Source organism: Protopterus annectens, chromosome 7.part1 (genome assembly GCF_019279795.1).
Source record: "Protopterus annectens isolate FY-2018-M chromosome 7.part1, PAN1.0, whole genome shotgun sequence".
NCBI lineage: Eukaryota > Metazoa > Chordata > Ceratodontiformes > Protopteridae > Protopterus > Protopterus annectens.
The window spans coordinates 447,571,248-447,590,183 of record NC_056740.1 but is presented as its reverse complement, the minus strand read 5'-3'; the positions used below and the strand labels follow the sequence as shown (position 1 = coordinate 447,590,183).

Here is an 18,936-nt window from a genome sequence, read left to right as displayed (position 1 = left end):
TCTACCTGATGAATCTGGGGATATTGGGGCAATTTAGCAACTGTCTCATGTACACTGACAACTCTCTCCTCTTACCACCCAACACTACAACCTGTGAGAGATGCATTTATCTAAACTCGAGGTAAAGTTCTCTCCAGCCAAGACTGAACTTGTCAGTCAAGAGGAGAAGGTAAACACTTACACCACACCACACTCACCACATAGTCCCACTAAACCTACACCACCAAAACCCACACATAGATACACAAAAACATTTGCAGAGGCTCTCAATAATAATCTGCCCAAACAGATACCTCCAAACCAGAAACGCAAGCAACTTCCACCCCTCAACACTACCCAAAAGACACATAACCCACAGACTCAGTGTACCACTCAACCACAGCCCATAAGCCAAAACAACGTACCCAACACATTAGTCCTAGATTACTCTATAGTTGGGCACACTGATGTTCCATTCACCAGACTAGACAAGGAGAAGGTTACTGTCAGCTGCCTGTCAGGTGCCAGGATCCGCCACATAACCTACTCACTCAGGTCACTATACAGCAAGTACAGATGTGACTCAGTCATTGTCCATGTTGGTGTGAACGACCTGAGACGTACCTCCCTGGACTACATGCAAAAAGACGTGGAACAGCTGTCTGCTCTTGCAATCCAGGCAGTTATGACCCTAGCCCTGAGTAGCATCCTACCTTCGCCCAGAATGATAACCACAGTACAAGGACAAAATGATTGACTTCAACAATTGGCTAAGTTTCTGGTGTCATTCAAGGGATCCGGTATCTTGTCTGCCTAGGACGACATGGTCAACAGGCCAAGATGCTTTGCTAGAGATGGCCTGCACCTGTCGCCCCTGGGATTCCGGATACTGGCTAAGACTCTTGCTGCCCCTATAGTGCCTTTTTTAGGTAAGATCCAAATGACAAACCCAGCACCGTAGCAGGTACAGGCAAACAAAAACTGAGGGTAATGCTACTCTATGCTAGAAGTCTAAACCTCAAAATGTACTCACTCGAGGCACTCCTCAAAATGGAGAACATCAATATCTGTGCTGTGACTGAAACCTGGTTCAAGGATCCAGAGAGCACCCCTGCATTACCAGGCTGTAACTCATACCATACCTTTCGGCCATCTTACATGGACCAGAACACCAAAGGCAGAGGTGTGTCCATATTCATTAAAGGTATCCACACCTCCAGGCTAGTTGCCCAACATAATGCATCTGAAATTATCCAAGTGCAACTAACTCTGGGCAAAACTGCAATCCAAATTGTAGCTTGCTCCAGATCCCCCACAATGCCACAGGACTCCCACTCCTCTTTTCTTGATATACTGGAAAATATTATGGTCCAACCAAACACCCTAATAATGGTCTATTTCAACTACCCCACCATTAACTGGGAAAACTACTCCTGTACCAACTCCTTCACTCAACGTTTTCTAGAATTCATAAACTCCAATGCCCTGAATAAACTTATCCACATCCCCACCAACGGCAACAGTATCCTAGACCTAGTCATTGCCAACATGAGTGACCAGTGTTCCACACCTGAAGTCAACTCCTCGTTGGTCAGATCTGACCATAAGCTAATCACCATAGATATCCACATCCTGCAACCACCATCCCATTAAGGAATCCACTGTTAAAAATTTCTCCAAAGCCAACTTCATGCTTCCTAAGACAGAAGTGGCAAACTTCATGACATCCTTGCAGATGGGCACTGCAGCTGTGACTGCAGAGTCCTACACAAATGCACTCTACAAGCACTTACACGAGTGCATGGATCGTGCTATCCCTAACAGAACCAAGATCCTGTCCTCCAAAAAAAGGAAGCCAATGTGGTGGTCCCCCACTATAAACAAACTTTACAACAGAAGGAAGAAACTGTTACAGAAGAGAATAAAATCCCATGAATGGAGGAGCTTCCTTGTCAGCCTCAGTAAGAAACTGAGATCCCTCATAAAGTCCTCCAAAGCTAGCTCTGAAAACAAGATTGCCTCTGATTCTAAGGACAACCACAAAGCATTCTATAGCTATGTCAAGAGGTCTCAATGGCAACACCCAAGTCTGCTCTGAGCTACAGCACAATGGCACGAAAATTACAGAACCAACTGATATCGCCAACATCCTGGCTGATAGGTTCAGTGCTAAATTTACCCCCCCCCCCAAAGGACCCATATCTATACCAGAAGAATGCAGAGCCCCTACAATCATTGCGCAGGTAAAAACTGCACTGTCCAAAGCCAAGAATGCGGCTTCCATGGGACCGGACAACATCCCAGGCTGCGTTCTACATGAACTTCAGAATGAACTGGCCCCCCACCTAAGCACCATGTTCAATCATAGCCTCACGTCAGGCTTTGTACTCACTGAATGGCGCACAGCAACAGTTGTACCACTCCACAAAGGGGGGGAGCCCCCACGGACCCCGGGAACTATCGCCCTATTAGCTTGATGAGCCTGGTCTGCAAGGCCATGGAACGCATCATCATGGAACTCATAAACAAAGACATAGGTAACCTCCAAATCCTGAACTCCACCCAGTTCAGGTTTGTGAAAGGCAGATCATGCCTCCTGAACCTGATTGACTTCTTTGAAACAGTCACCAAAGCCATAGACGAGGGAAAGGCAGCGCACAGAGCCTATCTTGACCTCCCCAAGGCTTTCGACACCGTCCCCCATTCTAGAATTATAGATAAACTCACTAAAATGGGTATAAATCCATACATTACAAGATGGGTTGCCAACTGGCTCACTGACAGAACCCACACTGTAAAAGTTACAGACTCCAAATAGGACTTCAAACCAGTGACAAGTGGAGTACCACAGGATTCAGTCCTGAATCCTCTCTGGTTTGGTATCTACTTCTCTGAAGTAAGGGCTAAGAAAGAGGGCCTCTAGCTGATGTTCGCAGATGTGGGCAGCACAGTGGTTGGCGCCCGCCAATTAGCCGGTTAGAGCTCCGTTCTGGGGTACGATTCTCGTCTGGAGGTTGCATGTTCTGTGGTTTCATGTGGGTCCCCTCCAGGTACTCGGTTTCCTCTCCATTCCAGTCCAATGCATCTGGAGCATTTCTCCCCAGACTCGCTGAAAACAGGCTCATGGAAAACAGGCTCTGTGGAACCTAGTCGGACTTTCCCGGTCAACAAATAATAAATAAAAAAATAAATAAATGACTGCAAACTAGGTGCCATAGTAGAGTTCCCAAATGACGTGGACATCCTACAGAAGGGTTTCACTGTGACAGATGCCTGGTGTCAGAGCCATGGCCTCAAGCTAAATGCCAAAAAATGCATTGTCATCCCCTTTGGTAAAAACTCTGTTCCCATGAACTACCACATAGGCGGCAGTCTTCTTAACGCCGAAGGTGTGATAAGAGACCTTGGGACTCAGGTGGACAGTAGTGTTTCATTTGATAATCACATCGCCACAGTAGTCAGAAAATCCTTCTACGTAGCACACCTCATCACAAAAGAATTCTTATTCAAGAAAAAAGAGGTCATTGTTCCCCTCTACTCTGCACTCATTAAACCCATTATTGAGTACAATGCCCCTTTTGGAATGTAACTCACAAGACATCTGCAATAGCTGGAAAAGCCAAAGTACCACCTCACCAAGAGGATTACGGGTCTCAAACAGTTATCCTACACTGACTATCTCAAAACTCCAGCTTTACTCCGTAGCATATCGCCTACTCAGAGGTGACCTCTGTCAAACATACAAAGCTATGTCAAACCCAGAGCTGTTGGACACGCTACAGCTAAAGAAATCCCAATCCCTCCGAGCTACACACTCTAAGGACCTAAACCTTGTCACCACAATAAACAGAACATGCTGGAGGGATAAATTCCTGTCCCAGAGACTTCCCACACTCTGGAACAAGTAACCTATCTATGTCGAGCAAAGTTCCTCATTAGCACTCTTCAAGAAAAATCTTAATGATTGGATGGGAATTAGAAATTCAGCCCGGGGATCACTCTTGTGGCCCTGCTCAACAGGGGCACAGGAAAATAGCTTTCTTGGGTGGCGAAAGCCAGGAAACCTTGTTGGCTAGGCTTGCATAGGCCCTCGGGCCGATAGCCTAGTACTTACATATGAACCACATCACCTCCACAGACTAGAGAGGAAGATTCTTCTTCCTCATCCTCTGATGAGTCTCAGGAAGGGGACTCCCCACCAGAAGACATAACCTTTTGGGAAACGATCTCCAAAATGAGAGAATATTTCAAGTGGGACTTTACCCAAATGACTGAGATGCAGAAGGTCATTTGAGTTTCTGCAGATGAAGCCCCCCTCTCCCTCTTCTTTTCCTCCTGTGATTCCTGCATACGTTTTTGCCTCTGCTTCCAAGACCCCAGAAAGGTCATACAGGTTCTCTAAGGTACCTGATGATTATAAGTACCTCATCCAGCCTCACATGGCAGACCCTGCTGTGATTGCTGTGGCAGCCGGCAAACAATCTAGGTAGATCCCATCCTCTTCTCTGCTGCCATCCGATAAGGACAGTAAGGTGATGGACAGGCTAGGAAAGAAGATTTACACTTCCTCAACCCTGGTCTTTAGGGCAATCAGTTACCAGCCTCATATGGCAAAGTGTGACCTAGGTCTAGTTTTCCAGGCCTCTAGGCTACTCTCCACTATGCCTAACTCCCCAACTAAGCCTCAAGTTGCCTCAAAAGTTTCCTTATCAGCAAAAGTAGCCAGGCATTCAATAAAATGTAGTTATGATGCTGCTGAAGCCTCAGCCAGGTCAGCTGCATCTGCTTCTGTCTTACATAGGTATTTCTGGCTCAGACTTCAGCCTCTACCATATGACTTCAAAAACAAGATCTTGGATCCCCCTGGACAACAAGTTCTGGTTTGGTAAGCAATGTGCAGAACTTTTCAAAACTCTGCAGGAAAAAAGCAAAGAACTCCAGGATCTGAAGCATTTACTGTACCCCAGTTCCTAAATTCTATAGGAACTACCCAGCAAAACCAAGCTTTGTTAGAAGGGCATCTGCACCCTCCTCTTCTTCAAGGCCCAGGAAAGGGCCCAGAAAACCCTTATCCACTTGGACTAGCTCTTTTCACACTATTCCTGGCAGCCCTTTCCAGACGACCTAACAATGTGTGACTGCCTAGATACGCTTCACCGTCTCCCTCTTTCTGTCTGCCTTTCACACTTGTCTTGCTCAGTGGCAAAAAATCACCTCAGATCGCTGGGTTCTATCAGTAGTGGAAAAGGGCTACTTCATGACCTGCAGGAGAAGCCTTCTCCAAAAGGCGTACCTCTCCCTCGAAAAAAAACAGGTCCACCTGATATCCCTATTCATTCAGGATTTGCTGTTACAAGGAACCATAGAGAGGGTTCCACCAGGACAAGAGGGCCAAGGTTTTTACTCCAGACTCTTCCTGGTTCCAAAAAAAAGGATGCCCCATGGAGGCCAGTCCTGAAACTGTCCCTGCTAAACCCTCTCCTGCATGTACCTTCCTTCTGAATGCTCTCCCTGCAAACCCTTCTTCCACTTTTGACACACAGGGCCTTTATGGCCACTCTGGATCTGAAAAGCGACATGGAAGAGCTCTCTCATCACGTAGTCCAGGTCAGTATGACCCTTACCCTGAGTAGCATCCTGCCCTCACCAAGAATGATGCCACAGTATAAAGAAAACATGATTAATTTCTACAATTGGCTAAGTTTCTGGTGTCATTCAAAAGGGATAAAGTATCTGTCCGCCTGGGATGACATGCTCGACAAGCCACGTTGCTTCACAAGAGATGGCTTGCACCTGTCACCCTTGGGCTTTTGAATACTGGCCAAGGCTTTTGCCATCCCCATACTGCCTTTTAAAGCAAGGCTCAAAAGACAAACCCACCACCGTAAACAGCACAAGTAATCAAAAACTGAGGGTAATGCTACTCAACGCCAGAAGTCTAAACCTCAAAATGCATGCACTCAAGGCACTCCTCAGTATGGAGAACATCAATATCTGTGAAGTAACAGAAACCTGGTTTAAGGCTCCAGAGAGCACTCCAGCACTACGAGATTATAACTCATACCGTACTTTTCGGCCACAGAATCCGGACCGAAGAACAAAAGGCTGCGATGCATCCATATTCATCAAGGATACCCACACCTCCAGGTTAGTGGCACAGCACGATGCCTCAGAAATCATCCATGTGCAACTAACAATGGGCTAAACTGCAAACTGCTATTCAAATTGTAGCTTGCTACCGATCACCCACCATGACCCAGGACCCCCATTCCACATTTCTGGAGACACTGGAAAATATGAAGTTCCTACCAAACGGCCTAATATAGAGTAATTTCAATTACCCAAACATTAACTGGGAGAACTACTCAAGTACTAACTCCCTTGCCCAACGTTTCCTAGAATTTATAAACTCCAACACCCTGGATCAACTGGTCAAAACCCCCACCAAAGGTGACAACATATTGGACCTGGTCATCACCAACATGGGCATCCGGTGTTCCACACCGGAGGTTAACCCCTCACTGGTTAGATCAGACCATAGACTAATCACACTGGATGTCCACATTCCGCCCCCACCCCCAACCAAGGAAACCACCATGAAAAACTTTTCAAAAGCAAACTTCACGTTACTTAAGACCAAAGTGGAAAGGTTCACAGCCCCCATGCTAAAGGACAACGCTGTCCAAGCTGCTGAATCCCTTACAGAGGCACTCTATGAGCACCTGCAAGAATGCATGGATTGTGCTATCCCAAGCAAAACCAAGACTTCCTCCTCCAAGAAAAGGAAACCCCCTGCCATAAACAAGCTTTACAATAGAAGGAGGAAACTAGTACAGAAAAGCATAAAATCCCAAGAAGGAAAGACATCTCTGATCAGTATCAGCAAAAAACTATGATCCCTCATAAAATCATCCAAGGTTAGCTTTGAAAGAAAAATTGCCAAGGACTCTAAAGATAACCACAAAATGTTCTTTAGCTATGTCAAGAACGAACCTAAGTGGAAACTCTCAGATCTGCTCTGAGTTTGTGCAGAATGGCACAAAATACACTGAACCGACTGATATTGTCAACATTCTGGCAGACAGGTTTAGGGCAAACTTCACCCCCCTCTCACCCCCAAAAAGGCCCATAACCATACCAGAAGAATGTAGAGCCCCGACAATCACTGACACACAAGTTAAAACAGCCATATTCAAAGCCAAAAACACAGCTTCAATGGGACCGGACATTGTCCCAGGCTGTGTCTTACACAAGCTCCAAAATGAACTAACCCCTCACCTAAACACACTGTTCAAACTTGGCCTCTCTACAGGCTACGTACCCATAGAGTGGTGCACAGCAACAGTTATCCTGCTCCTCAAAGGTAGAGCCACAGCGGACCCCAGGAACTATCGCCCTATCTGCAAGGCTATGGAGCGCATCATCATGGAACTCATTAACAGAGACATTGGGAACCTCCAAACATTGGACTCTACCCAATTTGGCTTTGTTAAGGGCATATCATGCCTCCTAAACCTGGTGGACTTCTTTGAGACAGTTACCAAGGCTTTAGACAAGGGAAAGGAGGTCCACACTGCCTACCTAGACCTCGCAAATGCTTTTGACACCATTCCCCCATTCTGGTATTCTAGACAAGCTCACCAGCCTGAACATAAACCCCTACGTCACGAGATGGGGTGCCAGTTGGCTCATTGATAGAACTCACACAGTGAGAGTTGCAGGTTCTAGGTCCAACTCTAAACTGGTTACAAGTGGTGTCCCCCAGGGCTCAGTCCTGTGACCACTCCTGTTCGGTATATACTTCTCAGAGGTACAGGCAAGCACAGGAGAACTATGGCTGACCAAGTTCGCAGACAACTACAATTTGGGGGCCATAATTGACTCTCCGGCTGACACAGACATCCTCCAGAAGGAGCTCACTGATACAGACATCCTCCAGAAGGAGCTCACTGATACAGACACCCTCCAGAAGCAGCTCACTGATACAGACACCCTCCAGAAGCAGCTCACTGATACAGACACCCTCCAGAAGGAGCTCACTGACACAGACATCCTCCAGAAGGAGCTCACTGACACAGACATCCTCCAGAAGGAGCTCACTGACACAGACATCCTCCAGAAGGAGCTCACTGATACAGACATCCTCCAGAAGGAGCTCACTGATACAGACACCCTCCAGAAGCAGCTCACTGATAGACACCCTCCAGAAGCAGCTCACTGATACAGACATCCTCCAGAAGCAGCTCACTGACATCCTCCAGAAGCAGCTCACTGACACCCTCCAGAAGGAGCTCACTGACACCCTCCAGAAGGAGCTCACTGACACCCTCCAGAAGGAGCTCACTGACACAGACACCCTCCAGAAGGAGCTCACTGACACAGACACCCTCCAGAAGGAGCTCACTGACACAGACACCCTCCAGAAGGAGCTCACTGACACAGACACCCTCCAGAAGGAGCTCACTGATACGGATACCTGGTGTCAAAATCATGGCCTCAAGCTAAATGCCAAAAACTGCATAGTCACCCCCTTTGGAGAAAACAAAGTACCCGCGAACTACCACATACATGGTAGTCTCCTAAATACAGAAAATGTAATAAGGGATCTGGGAACCCAAGTAGATAGTAATCTCTCCTTTGATAATCATATTGCCAAGGTGGCTAGAAAATCCTTCTATGTGGCCCACCTAATCACAAAAGGGTTTGCATCTAGAACAAAATAGGTTATTGTGCCCCTCCACTCATCACTCATCAGACCCATCATAGAGTACAATGCCCCATTTGGGATGTACCTTACAAGACACCTGCAACAGCTGGAAAGACCACAGAAGTACCTCACCAAGAGGATTACTGGCCTCAAACATATGCCCTATGCAGCCCGACTGAAGAAACTCAAGCTGTACTCAGTTGCATACCGCCTACTCAGAGGTGATCTCTGCCTGACATACAAGGCCATGTCCAACCCAGAATTGATGGACATGCTCCATCTAAAAAAAAAAACGAATCCCCGAGAGCCACACACTCTAGGGATCTAAACCTTACCACAACGATAAATAGGACGTGCTGGAGGGATAGATTTCTGTCCCAGAGACTCCCCATGCTTTGGAACAGGATTCCAATCTTCATTAGGCAGAACCCCTCATTAACACTCTTCAAGAGAAACCTTGATGAGTTGATGGGAAACAAAATTTACCCCGGGGATCACTGCAGTGGCTCTGCTGGATAGAGGCACAGCGAACTAATGGCTCTGCTGGACAGAGGCACATGGAACTAATCTACGGGGGTGGCGAAAGCCAACACATTCTGGCTAGGCTTATAGATGCCCTCAGGCAGATAGCCTAGTACTTACCTATGAATCTATAAAGAGGCATATCTTCATATCCCTATCCACCCAGACGTCAGGAGATTCCTACATTTTCCAGTGTCTTCCCCACACTATCAATTCACTGCCTTGCTGCTTGGCTTATCTATAGCACCAATGGTGTTTACAAAGTGTCTAGCACCAGTAGTAGCCTTCTGCAGAATAAAAGGCATACAATCTTCCCACACTTTGAGGACCTTCTCATCCATGCAGAAGAAAGCACTCTTCATGGACACCTAAAATTCACTATTTCTCTCCTAGGAAGTCTGTGTTTCATACTCAACCTACTCGTGTCCTCCCTTACTCCATCCCAAGACCAAATCTTCTTGGGTTGCAGATTAAGGACAGATCTGATGAAGGCCTTCCTCCCACCAGAAATGGTCACTTCTCTAACCAGCCATTTCCAAATGTACTCCTAGTCACCCACATCTCAGCCAGGGAATTTCTCCACCTTCTGGGTTTAATAGCAGCCACTCTTCCCATGGTGCCCCATTGCCAGACTACACATGAGAAAGTTCCAGTGGTACTTGAAGAATGTTTGGTCCCAACATGACCACCCACTGGACTTTCAGGTGCCCTTCCTACCCTGACTGAAACAACAGTTAAGGTGGTGAATCCACCAAATCCTACACAATCCACGACTCCCACCACAGCCCATCAAGGCAGTTCAACACATACACAGATGCCTTGGATTGGGGTGGAGGGACCACTAAGAACAGCCTCGAGGTACAAGCTCAGTGGGAGCCCTCCCTCTGAAAAAAAGACCTCATCGTGAGAGATATGACTGCTGTTCTCTTAGCTCTGAAGACTTTTCCTCCCTCTCTACACCCAGGCCCCCTCCAAGTCTTTACAGACAACATCCAAATGATTTCAACAAGCAGGGGGGACTAGATTTATTTACTGTACAGGCTGGTCATACAAGCATGAGAACTGGCAACTCAATCCAATGTAACATTACAGGTGGTCTACATCCCATCACAACACAACCCAAAGGCAGATACCCTCAGCAGATTGTCTGAAAACCACAAATGGATGTTACACAGAGATGTTTTCTTAGACATTGTCTACCAGTGGGGCACTCCACAGATAGATCTGTTTGCCTCCCCTCAGAACAGGCAACTACGGCTATTCTCCTCAAGGCTCCCTTCACCACAAGCATGGGGAGTGGATGCTTTCATAATCTCCTGGAAGGGGATGTTCCTGTATGCTTCCCCCCTCCCCTCCCAGAAGGTCCTGCTAAAAATTCAGTGGGACAGATCAAACATATTGTTGGTGACCCCCCCTGTTCTTCAAGGCAGCATTGGCTCCCCCTTCTTTTATCTCTTGCCAAGAGCAATCTCCACAAGTTGCCTCATAAGGTTGACCTTCTCACACATCAGAAGGGATCTCTCATCCATCCTCATCTGCAAACCCTCAACTGTACCCTGTGGGTGATTAAACATCTGATCCCTTTCTTCAGACACCTTTACTCAGAGAACATGCTATCTGTCCTGCAGGAGGCCAGGAAACCTACTACTAGGAGATCCTATTTAGCAAAGTGGAAGGTTCTTCTCCTGGTGTCTTCAAAGGCAACCAGATGCCTTCCATGAAGATGTACCTCTAGCTTTGGCCTTTGTGTGTAAGATCCTAAAATCTGATCTTTCATACTCTTCAGTGAAAGTCCACTTGTCAGCCATTTCACCCTGCTCACCTCTATTATCAAGATTAGAGGTGAAGCGGTTTCTTAAGGGGGTCCTGCACCTCAGACAACTAAGGAAATCTATCCCCCCATTTGAATTTTGTTCTAGAAAAACTTGCTTCTGCCCCCTTCGAACCAGCAGCTTCCACCACTTTAAAGATGTATACGTGGAAAACTATCTTGTTGGTAGCCCTCACTTCAGCCAGAATGGTCTCAGAGCTACTCCACCTTACACCATTTTTCATAAAGACAGGGTTCTCTTTGTACTAACCCCTCCTTCATGCCCAAAGTGGTCTATGAACTGTCTGTTAACCAAATATATCCACTTGCCTACCTTCTTTCCTTCGTCACAGAAAGAAAGTGAGAGAGTGCTCCATTCCCTAGATGTTCACAGGCAACTGAGGTTTTATCTGGATAAGGCCAAGGACATCACGAATTCCAACTAACTCTGGGTATCCTTTCACCCCAGAACCCTGGGGAAAGCTGTATCCAAACAGACCATATCCTCCTGGATCTGCAAATCTGTATCTTTCTTTTACTTCTTCCATGGTAAAGAATTACCCCACATCTTCAGGGGCCTTTCTTGAAGACCTTGATACAGCCACTATCCTAGAGGCAGCTACATGGTCTTCTGTACACACTTTCACTAAACACTATAAATTGGATAACATCTCCAGAGCTAGGGCAGGATTTGCAAAAGCCATCCTCCATGGCTTCCTGGAGACTGCTACTTCTTCCTCCACCCTTTTCTCTGCATAAGCTGTGGTACTCTCCCACATGTGAGAATACTGCAACATGAGAATAGAAGGACATAGATTAGTTGTGTAAAATCTTACCACAACCATAGATGTCCTTCTCTTCCATGTTGCAGTATTCCTTCCCTCCTTCCACCTAGAGGACCTTTTCCCCATCTGGATGGCATCCTTCAGCTACCCTTAGACTGTTGTCTGACTGGGCATTCAGTTCTGAGGTCTGTGTATGTGGACGTCACATTTATCGCCCACAGTTTATGGTCCTTATGTGTGACATCCTATGCACCTTACAGCAGCCAGGCTTAAGCTTTGGTGTTCGAGACAGGTGTTCGGGTTGCCTGAGGTAGAGAATATCCCCACAAGTGAGAATACTGCAACATGGAAGAGAAGGACATCTATGGTTATGGTAAGATTTTACACAACTAATCTTTCTTTAGACAGTCCGGAAATACAGTGAGATAAAGTATTGTTTTTCTGCATTTGTGTGAGCCTTGTCCGGCTGTTATTTTTATTTCTCTTGTGATTGAAACTCTGGTGTTTATTGCGCTTAGATATTTAGTATTCTCATGTTTTCTGTTGTATTATTTAAATATCGTATACCTTTCATTGTGGTTGGTCTTTTACGGAATACTTTTTAGCATCTTGAAAGTACTTGTGCTTATTTTAGTGACGCCTTGGCCACTTTGAAAAGCCTTACTGCTTTGGTTACAGACTACCATTTATATTAGTATTGATTTTATTCAGTATAATTGGATACCTTGCAAGAGCCTTAGAGTGATTGACTGGTGGCAGCATGGTTACCTTATAGTCTGGGCAGAGGAGGGGGCACAGCTAGTAAATCTGTGCCAGCCTTTCCCAGGGAGGTGAAAATCAAATTCCCAGGTGTGGGTGTCAGTTACTTTGGGACACAGTGCTGTAAAGTGAGTCTTGTCTGGGATCTGGAGAGACAGAGGATCCAGTCCCAGATCTGGAGCATGTTCCCTATGTGCTGTTGGGGAAATTTTGCTTGATGCAGAGAAGTGCATCTGAAAAATACTGTCTAAATCCATTCCTGTTTGTAGTGACCATCTCTCACTGGTGCCATTGGTGAGGATTGGGGCTCCCTGATTACTGGCCCAGGGTAGAGAGGTTGTCACACTTCCATTACAGTTTGATCCTGAAAAATAGAAGATAATAATGTTTGTTTATTTATTTGACATTTGTTTATGGGGGTAGTCTGACTGCGTCTACAGAATCCGTTTTCAGCAGAGGCCCGGGGAGAAAAGCTTTACATACAGTATAATACAAATACAGTATAATCCAATACAATACAGATTACATTAGAAATACTGTACAAAAAGTAAGTTGAAAGAACAAACTGCTACAAGATGTTGTAATATATTACTACACATCTAGACAATTCTACACAGCTAAAACATTACAGATGATAATAGTCACTCTCTTCATACATGATGTAGACAGTGTCCAAAAAAAAAGTACGTAGGTAGCACAATGTGCGACACTGACTGTTGTAGTACATGCAAAATAGAATGTGAGTTTGTTAGGAAAAGAGCAGCCAGAAAGTTAGTGATGCAGACAGATAGCGAGAGAGAATTAAGAAGAATAGAAGCAATAAAGCCTGAGCAGTAGCTTAAGGATGTGGTATAGAAACAGAGAAGGAGTTAGAAGAGCTTTAGGATCTGAGCAGCACCTTAAGGATGCGGTATAGAAACAGAGAAGGAGTTAGAAGAGCTTTAGGATCTGAGCAGCACCTTAAGGATGTGGTACAGAAACAGAGAAGGAGTTAGAAGAGCTTTAGGATCTGAGCAGCACCTTAAGGATGTGATATAGAAACAGAGAAGGAGTTAGAAGAGCTTTAGGATCTGAGCAGCACCTTAAGGATGTGGTACAGAAACAGAGAAGGAGTTAGAAGAGCTTTAGGATCTGAGCAGCACCTTAAGGATGTGGTACAGAAACAGAGAAGGAGTTAGAAGAGCTTTAGGATCTGAGCAGCACCTTAAGGATGTGGTACAGAAACAGAGAAGGAGTTAGAAGAGCTTTAGGATCTGAGCAGCACCTTAAGGATGTGGTACAGAAACAGAGAAGGAGTTAGAAGAGCTTTAGGATCTGAGCAGCACCTTAAGGATGTGGTACAGAAACAGAGAAGGAGTTAGAAGAGCTTTAGGATCTGAGCAGCACCTTAAGGATGTGGTATAGAAACAGAGAAGGAGTTAGAAGAGCTTTAGGATCTGAGCAGCACCTTAAGCATGTGGTAGAGAAACAGAAAAGGAGTTAGAAGAGCTTTAGGATCTGAGCAGCACCTTAAGGATGCAGTATAGAAACAGAGAAGGAGTTAGAAGAGCTTTAGGATCTGAGCAGCACCTTAACTCATTACAGCAGAGTGACGTCTCCAGGCATTTCTGCACTTACACCCTACTGCTCCTCTAGGTGTCAAATATTGCCTGTTCATATTTGCATTAATAATTCCAAAACCATGTTACATACAAGGTATTGGAAAATTTTATCTAGAAGCATACATGATAGCAAACTCAATTGTGTTGATATATCACCTCTGTCAATGGGTATTTGTTAAAAATTTAAGGTGATAACTTCAATTTTTCAATGCTGAAGTCACGTCCACTAGGGGTTAAAGGTACACACTCAAAAGAGCTCTACTGGAGGGAATGAGTTAAGGATGTGGTACAGAAACAGAGAAGGAGTTAGAAGAGCTTTAGGATCTGAGCAGCACCTTAAGGATGTGGTATAGAAACAGAGAAGGAGTTAAAAGAGCTTTAGGATCTGAGCAGCACCTTAAGGATGTGGTATAGAAACAGAGAAGGAGTTAGAAGAGCTTTAGGATCTGAGCAGCACCTTAAGGATGTGGTATAGAAACAGAGAAGGAGTTAGAAGAGCTTTAGGATCTGAGCAGCACCTTAAGGATGTGGTATAGAAACAGAGAAGGAGTTAGAAGAGCTTTAGGATCTGAGCAGCACCTTAAGGATGTGGTATAGAAACAGAGAAGGAGTTAGAAGAGCTTTAGGATCTGAGCAGCACCGTAAGGATGTGATATAGAAACAGAGAAGGAGTTAGAAGAGCTTTAGGATCTGAGCAGCACCTTAAGGAGGTGGTATAGAAACAGAGAAGGAGTTAGAAGAGCTTTAGGATCTGAGCAGCACCTTAAGGATGTGGTATAGAAACAGCGAAGGAGTTATAAGAGCTTTAGGATCTGAGCAGCACCTTAAGGATGTGGTATAGAAATAGAGAAGAAGTTAGAAGAGCTTTAGGATCTGAGCAGCACCTTAAGGATGTGATATAGAAACAGAGAAGGAGTTAGAAGAGCTTTAGGATCTCAGCAGCACCTTAAGGATGTGGTATAGAAACAGAGAAGGAGTTAGAAGAGCTTTAGGATCTGAGCAGCACCTTAAGGATGCAGTGTAGAAACAGAGAAGGAGTTAGAAGAGCTTTAGGATCTGAGCAGCACCTTAAGGATGTGGTATAGAAACAGAGAAGGAGTTAGAAGAGCTTTAGGATCTGAGCAGCACCTTAAGGATGTGGTATAGAAACAGAGAAGGAGTTAGAAGAGCTTTAGGATCTGAGCAGCACCTTAAGGATGTGGTATAGAAACAGAGAAGGAGTTAGAAGAGCTTTAGGATCTGAGCAGCACCTTAAGGATGCGGTACAGAAACAGAGAAGGAGTTAGAAGTGCTTTAGGATCTGAGCAGCACCTTAAGGATGTGGTATAGAACCAGAGAAGGAGTTAGAAGAGCTTTAGGATCTGAGCAGCACCTTAAGGATGCGATATAGAAACAGAGAAGGAGTTAGAAGAGCTTTAGGATCTGAGCAGCACCTTAAGGATGTGATATAGAAACAGAGAAGGAGTTAGAAGAGCTTTAGGATCTGAGCAGCACCTTAAGGATGTGGTATAGAAACAGAGAAGGAGTTAGAAGAGCTTTAGGATCTGAGCAGCACCTTAAGGATGTGGTACAGAAACAGAGAAGGAGTTAGAAGAGCTTTAGGATCTGAGAAGCACCTTAAGGATGTGGTATAGAAACAGAGAAGGAGTTAGAAGAGCTTTAGGATCTGAGCAGCACCTTAAGGATGTGGTACAGAAACAGAGAAGGAGTTAGAAGAGCTTTAGGATCTGAGCAGCACCTTAAGGATGTTGTACAGAAACAGAGAAGGAGTTAGAAGAGCTTTAGGATCTGAGCAGCACCTTAAGGATGTGGTACAGAAACAGAGAAGGAGTTAGAATAGCTTTAGGATCTGAGCAGCACCTTAAGGATGTGGTACAGAATCAGAGAAGGAGTTAGAATAGCTTTAGGATCTGAGCAGCACCTTAAGGATGTGGTACAGAATCAGAGAAGGAGTTAGAAGAGCTTTAGGATCTGAGCAGCACCTTAAGGATGTGGTACAGAAACAGAAAAGGAGTTAGAAGAGCTTTAGGATCTGAGCAGCACCTTAAGGATGTGGTATAGAAACAGAGAAGGAGTTAGAAGAGCTCTAGGATCTGAGCAGCACCTTAAGGATGTGGTATAGAAACAGAGAAGGAGTTAGAAGAGCTTTAGGATCTGAGCAGCACCTTAAGGATGTGGTATAGAAACAGAGAAGGAGTTAGAAGAGCTTTAGGATCTGAGCAGCACCTTAAGGATGTGGTATAGAAACAGAGAAGGAGTTAGAAGAGCTTTAGGATCTGAGCAGCACCTTAAGGATGTGGTATAGAAACAGAGAAGGAGTTAGAAGAGCTTTAGGATCTGAGCAGCACCTTAAGGATGTGGTATAGAAACAGAGAAGGAGTTAGAAGAGCTTTAGGATCTTGCAGTCTGTGAGGGATTGAAATGTGACAGAAGAGTAAGACCTGAGCACTCGTAAGACCTGAGCACTCGGCAGGATTTATGCAGGAGCAGAGCCGTATATTTTTGAGATGATTTTTTAAAGAGGCTTTGAAATGGGTAAGGCCAGGCGTAGACCTAGTAGCTAGAGGTAGTGAATTCCAATGTATAGAGACAGAATATGAATACAGAGAGTGACCTGTTTTTTTATTTTGTGGGGTTTGAGATAGATAAGAGATTTTTGTCTTCTGATCGTAGGGATCGATTTGTTGTGTATTGTGTGACTAGATTGGCTAGTGCAGGGCAGGCAGTAGGCTTGAAAATAAGGTTGTGCAAGGTGGATAGCTGAATAAAGGCAAGTTGGTTGGGTTGTTCAAGCCAGTTTAATTCTAGGAGTGGTTTACGGTGGGTGTGTGTGATATTTAGAGTTTGTGGCAAACTGTGCAACTTTGTTGTAGCACTGTTCCAACTTGTTTAGGGTAGAAGTTTGCAAGTTAGTTAAGATAAGGGCACCATACAGAAGAGAGGGAAGTAAAAATGTTTTTGCCAGGGTAGTTTTGGTTGCTGCAGTAAAGAAATGTTTGTTTCTGTGTATGAGTCCCAGTTTTTGATGAATTTTCTTTATATTTTGCTGCATATGTGGGTCAAATGAAAGTTTATCGTCAATGATAACACCTAGAAGTTTGGTTTCCTGCACTATTTCTATGGCAGTGTTGTCAGATGCAAGGATGTTCAGTGACGAGAGGTGTTTTGGGGATGAAAGAGTACTAGTTTTGTCTTCTTTGGATTAAAAGAGTTGGGCATTTCTTAGCCAGGATTCTACTGCTGTAAAGAAATGTTGAGTTTTTGAGAGTATTTTATATACCCCAAATCATTCATGATTTTACACAGCTCATGCCCCCAGTGTTGGCTGTCCATGTTGGATCTGTATCACATAGTCGAACTGTCATAAGTTCGACTATGTAAATATCGAACCTGGAAGTTCGAAATGCAAGAACTTCAAACACTGAGAACAGCGATTTTTTTCCCAGGGGAAAAAAAATCGCTGTTCCAGTACAAAACGAAAAAACACACAAACACTTCAGACTGTTCCTAATGTGGGGGGGCTTTGCCCCCACCCCCCTACTTAAATATACCAACTCCGAGATTGCACCACAGTGGAAGAAATAAAGCCATGGAAACGGCCCACCCAAGTTTTTCCCTGGGAAAAAATTTGGTGTTCCACGGCTTCGCTATTTTTACATTTCTAACTTCCCAGTTGATGTTTCAGCTTTCGGACTTAGAATATAGACCCGTCCCTGTTCATAACAGTCATAGTCCATTGTTTCCTATTTCAAGACACCAGTTGGAGCCCATTTTCTCTCCGTTTGGTGGTTTAGTTAACAACACTGTGGTACAGTATATAATCTGTTCACTGCACTGGTCCCCATTGTAGGACACCAGTCTGTCCATATCCAACAACCATTTAGTACCCAGAATACAAATGTCCCAGATATTACCATTTTTAAAAGTGACTAAGTAAGAGACACTAGTGAGCTCTGTGTATGTTTCAGTGTTTCAGTGTGGGATAGAGCAAACCCTGTGCCAGTCTGAAGGCTTTGAAAGAGTTTGCTATCATAGTTGGATCATGATCTCAGAGTCCTATACAGTCATCCAGACTTCTCTTAAGTAAAAGCAAAGTTGCTATCTTTCTAACTTTCAAAGGTAGGACATTACGTCATAATCCTGATCTACTGTGCATAGTTCTCATTATTAATTCTGATTCGTACTTGGTTATTTCTACAAATAAGTCTTTATTTTTAGGGTCCCGCTAATGATGTTCGATTTCAACTAACAAAATTAATTGCAGTGTCCGCATTTCTGTTACATTTATACAAAACTATGAGATTCCCTCTCACAGTATTGTTTACAATAAATTCTAGGTTAGTAGTTTCATCTGCCCCTTTAACATAGATTTCTCAGCCCTTTAATGTGTCTGCTGTAATACCTGTATCCATTGCAACTTTTTTTTTTAAACCTGGCAACAGAACACATAAGTGCAAAATATGCAATAACTGGACGTGCCACAGATTTATAGAGTGATAAGAATGTCTTTATCTATATATACCTGATGTCCTTCTTTAAAAAGTGTTGCAGTATTCCTTACAATAGGGATATTATGACAAGGATAGACGTACATCTGCCCAGCATACCAAAGCTTTTGGCCCTTCCAAGCACCATACGACAAATGTATGTCCTACATCTGATGCATAAAGTACATAAGCATTGTACGAGCACCAGATCCCCAGAACATCTTCTCTAGTCTGAATGCTGTGCTTTGAACTCTGCCTGAAAGTTACTTGTCTCGTATCACCTCCA

At 44.6% G+C, this 18,936-nt stretch overlaps 1 protein-coding gene across 2 annotated transcripts in view; it reads left to right on the top strand.

Moving 5' to 3' along the window:
- Positions 1 to 18,936, top strand: part of LOC122807819 (store-operated calcium entry regulator STIMATE-like) — a 792,354-nt gene that overhangs the window by 566,923 nt on the left and 206,495 nt on the right. The window lies entirely within an intron of this gene.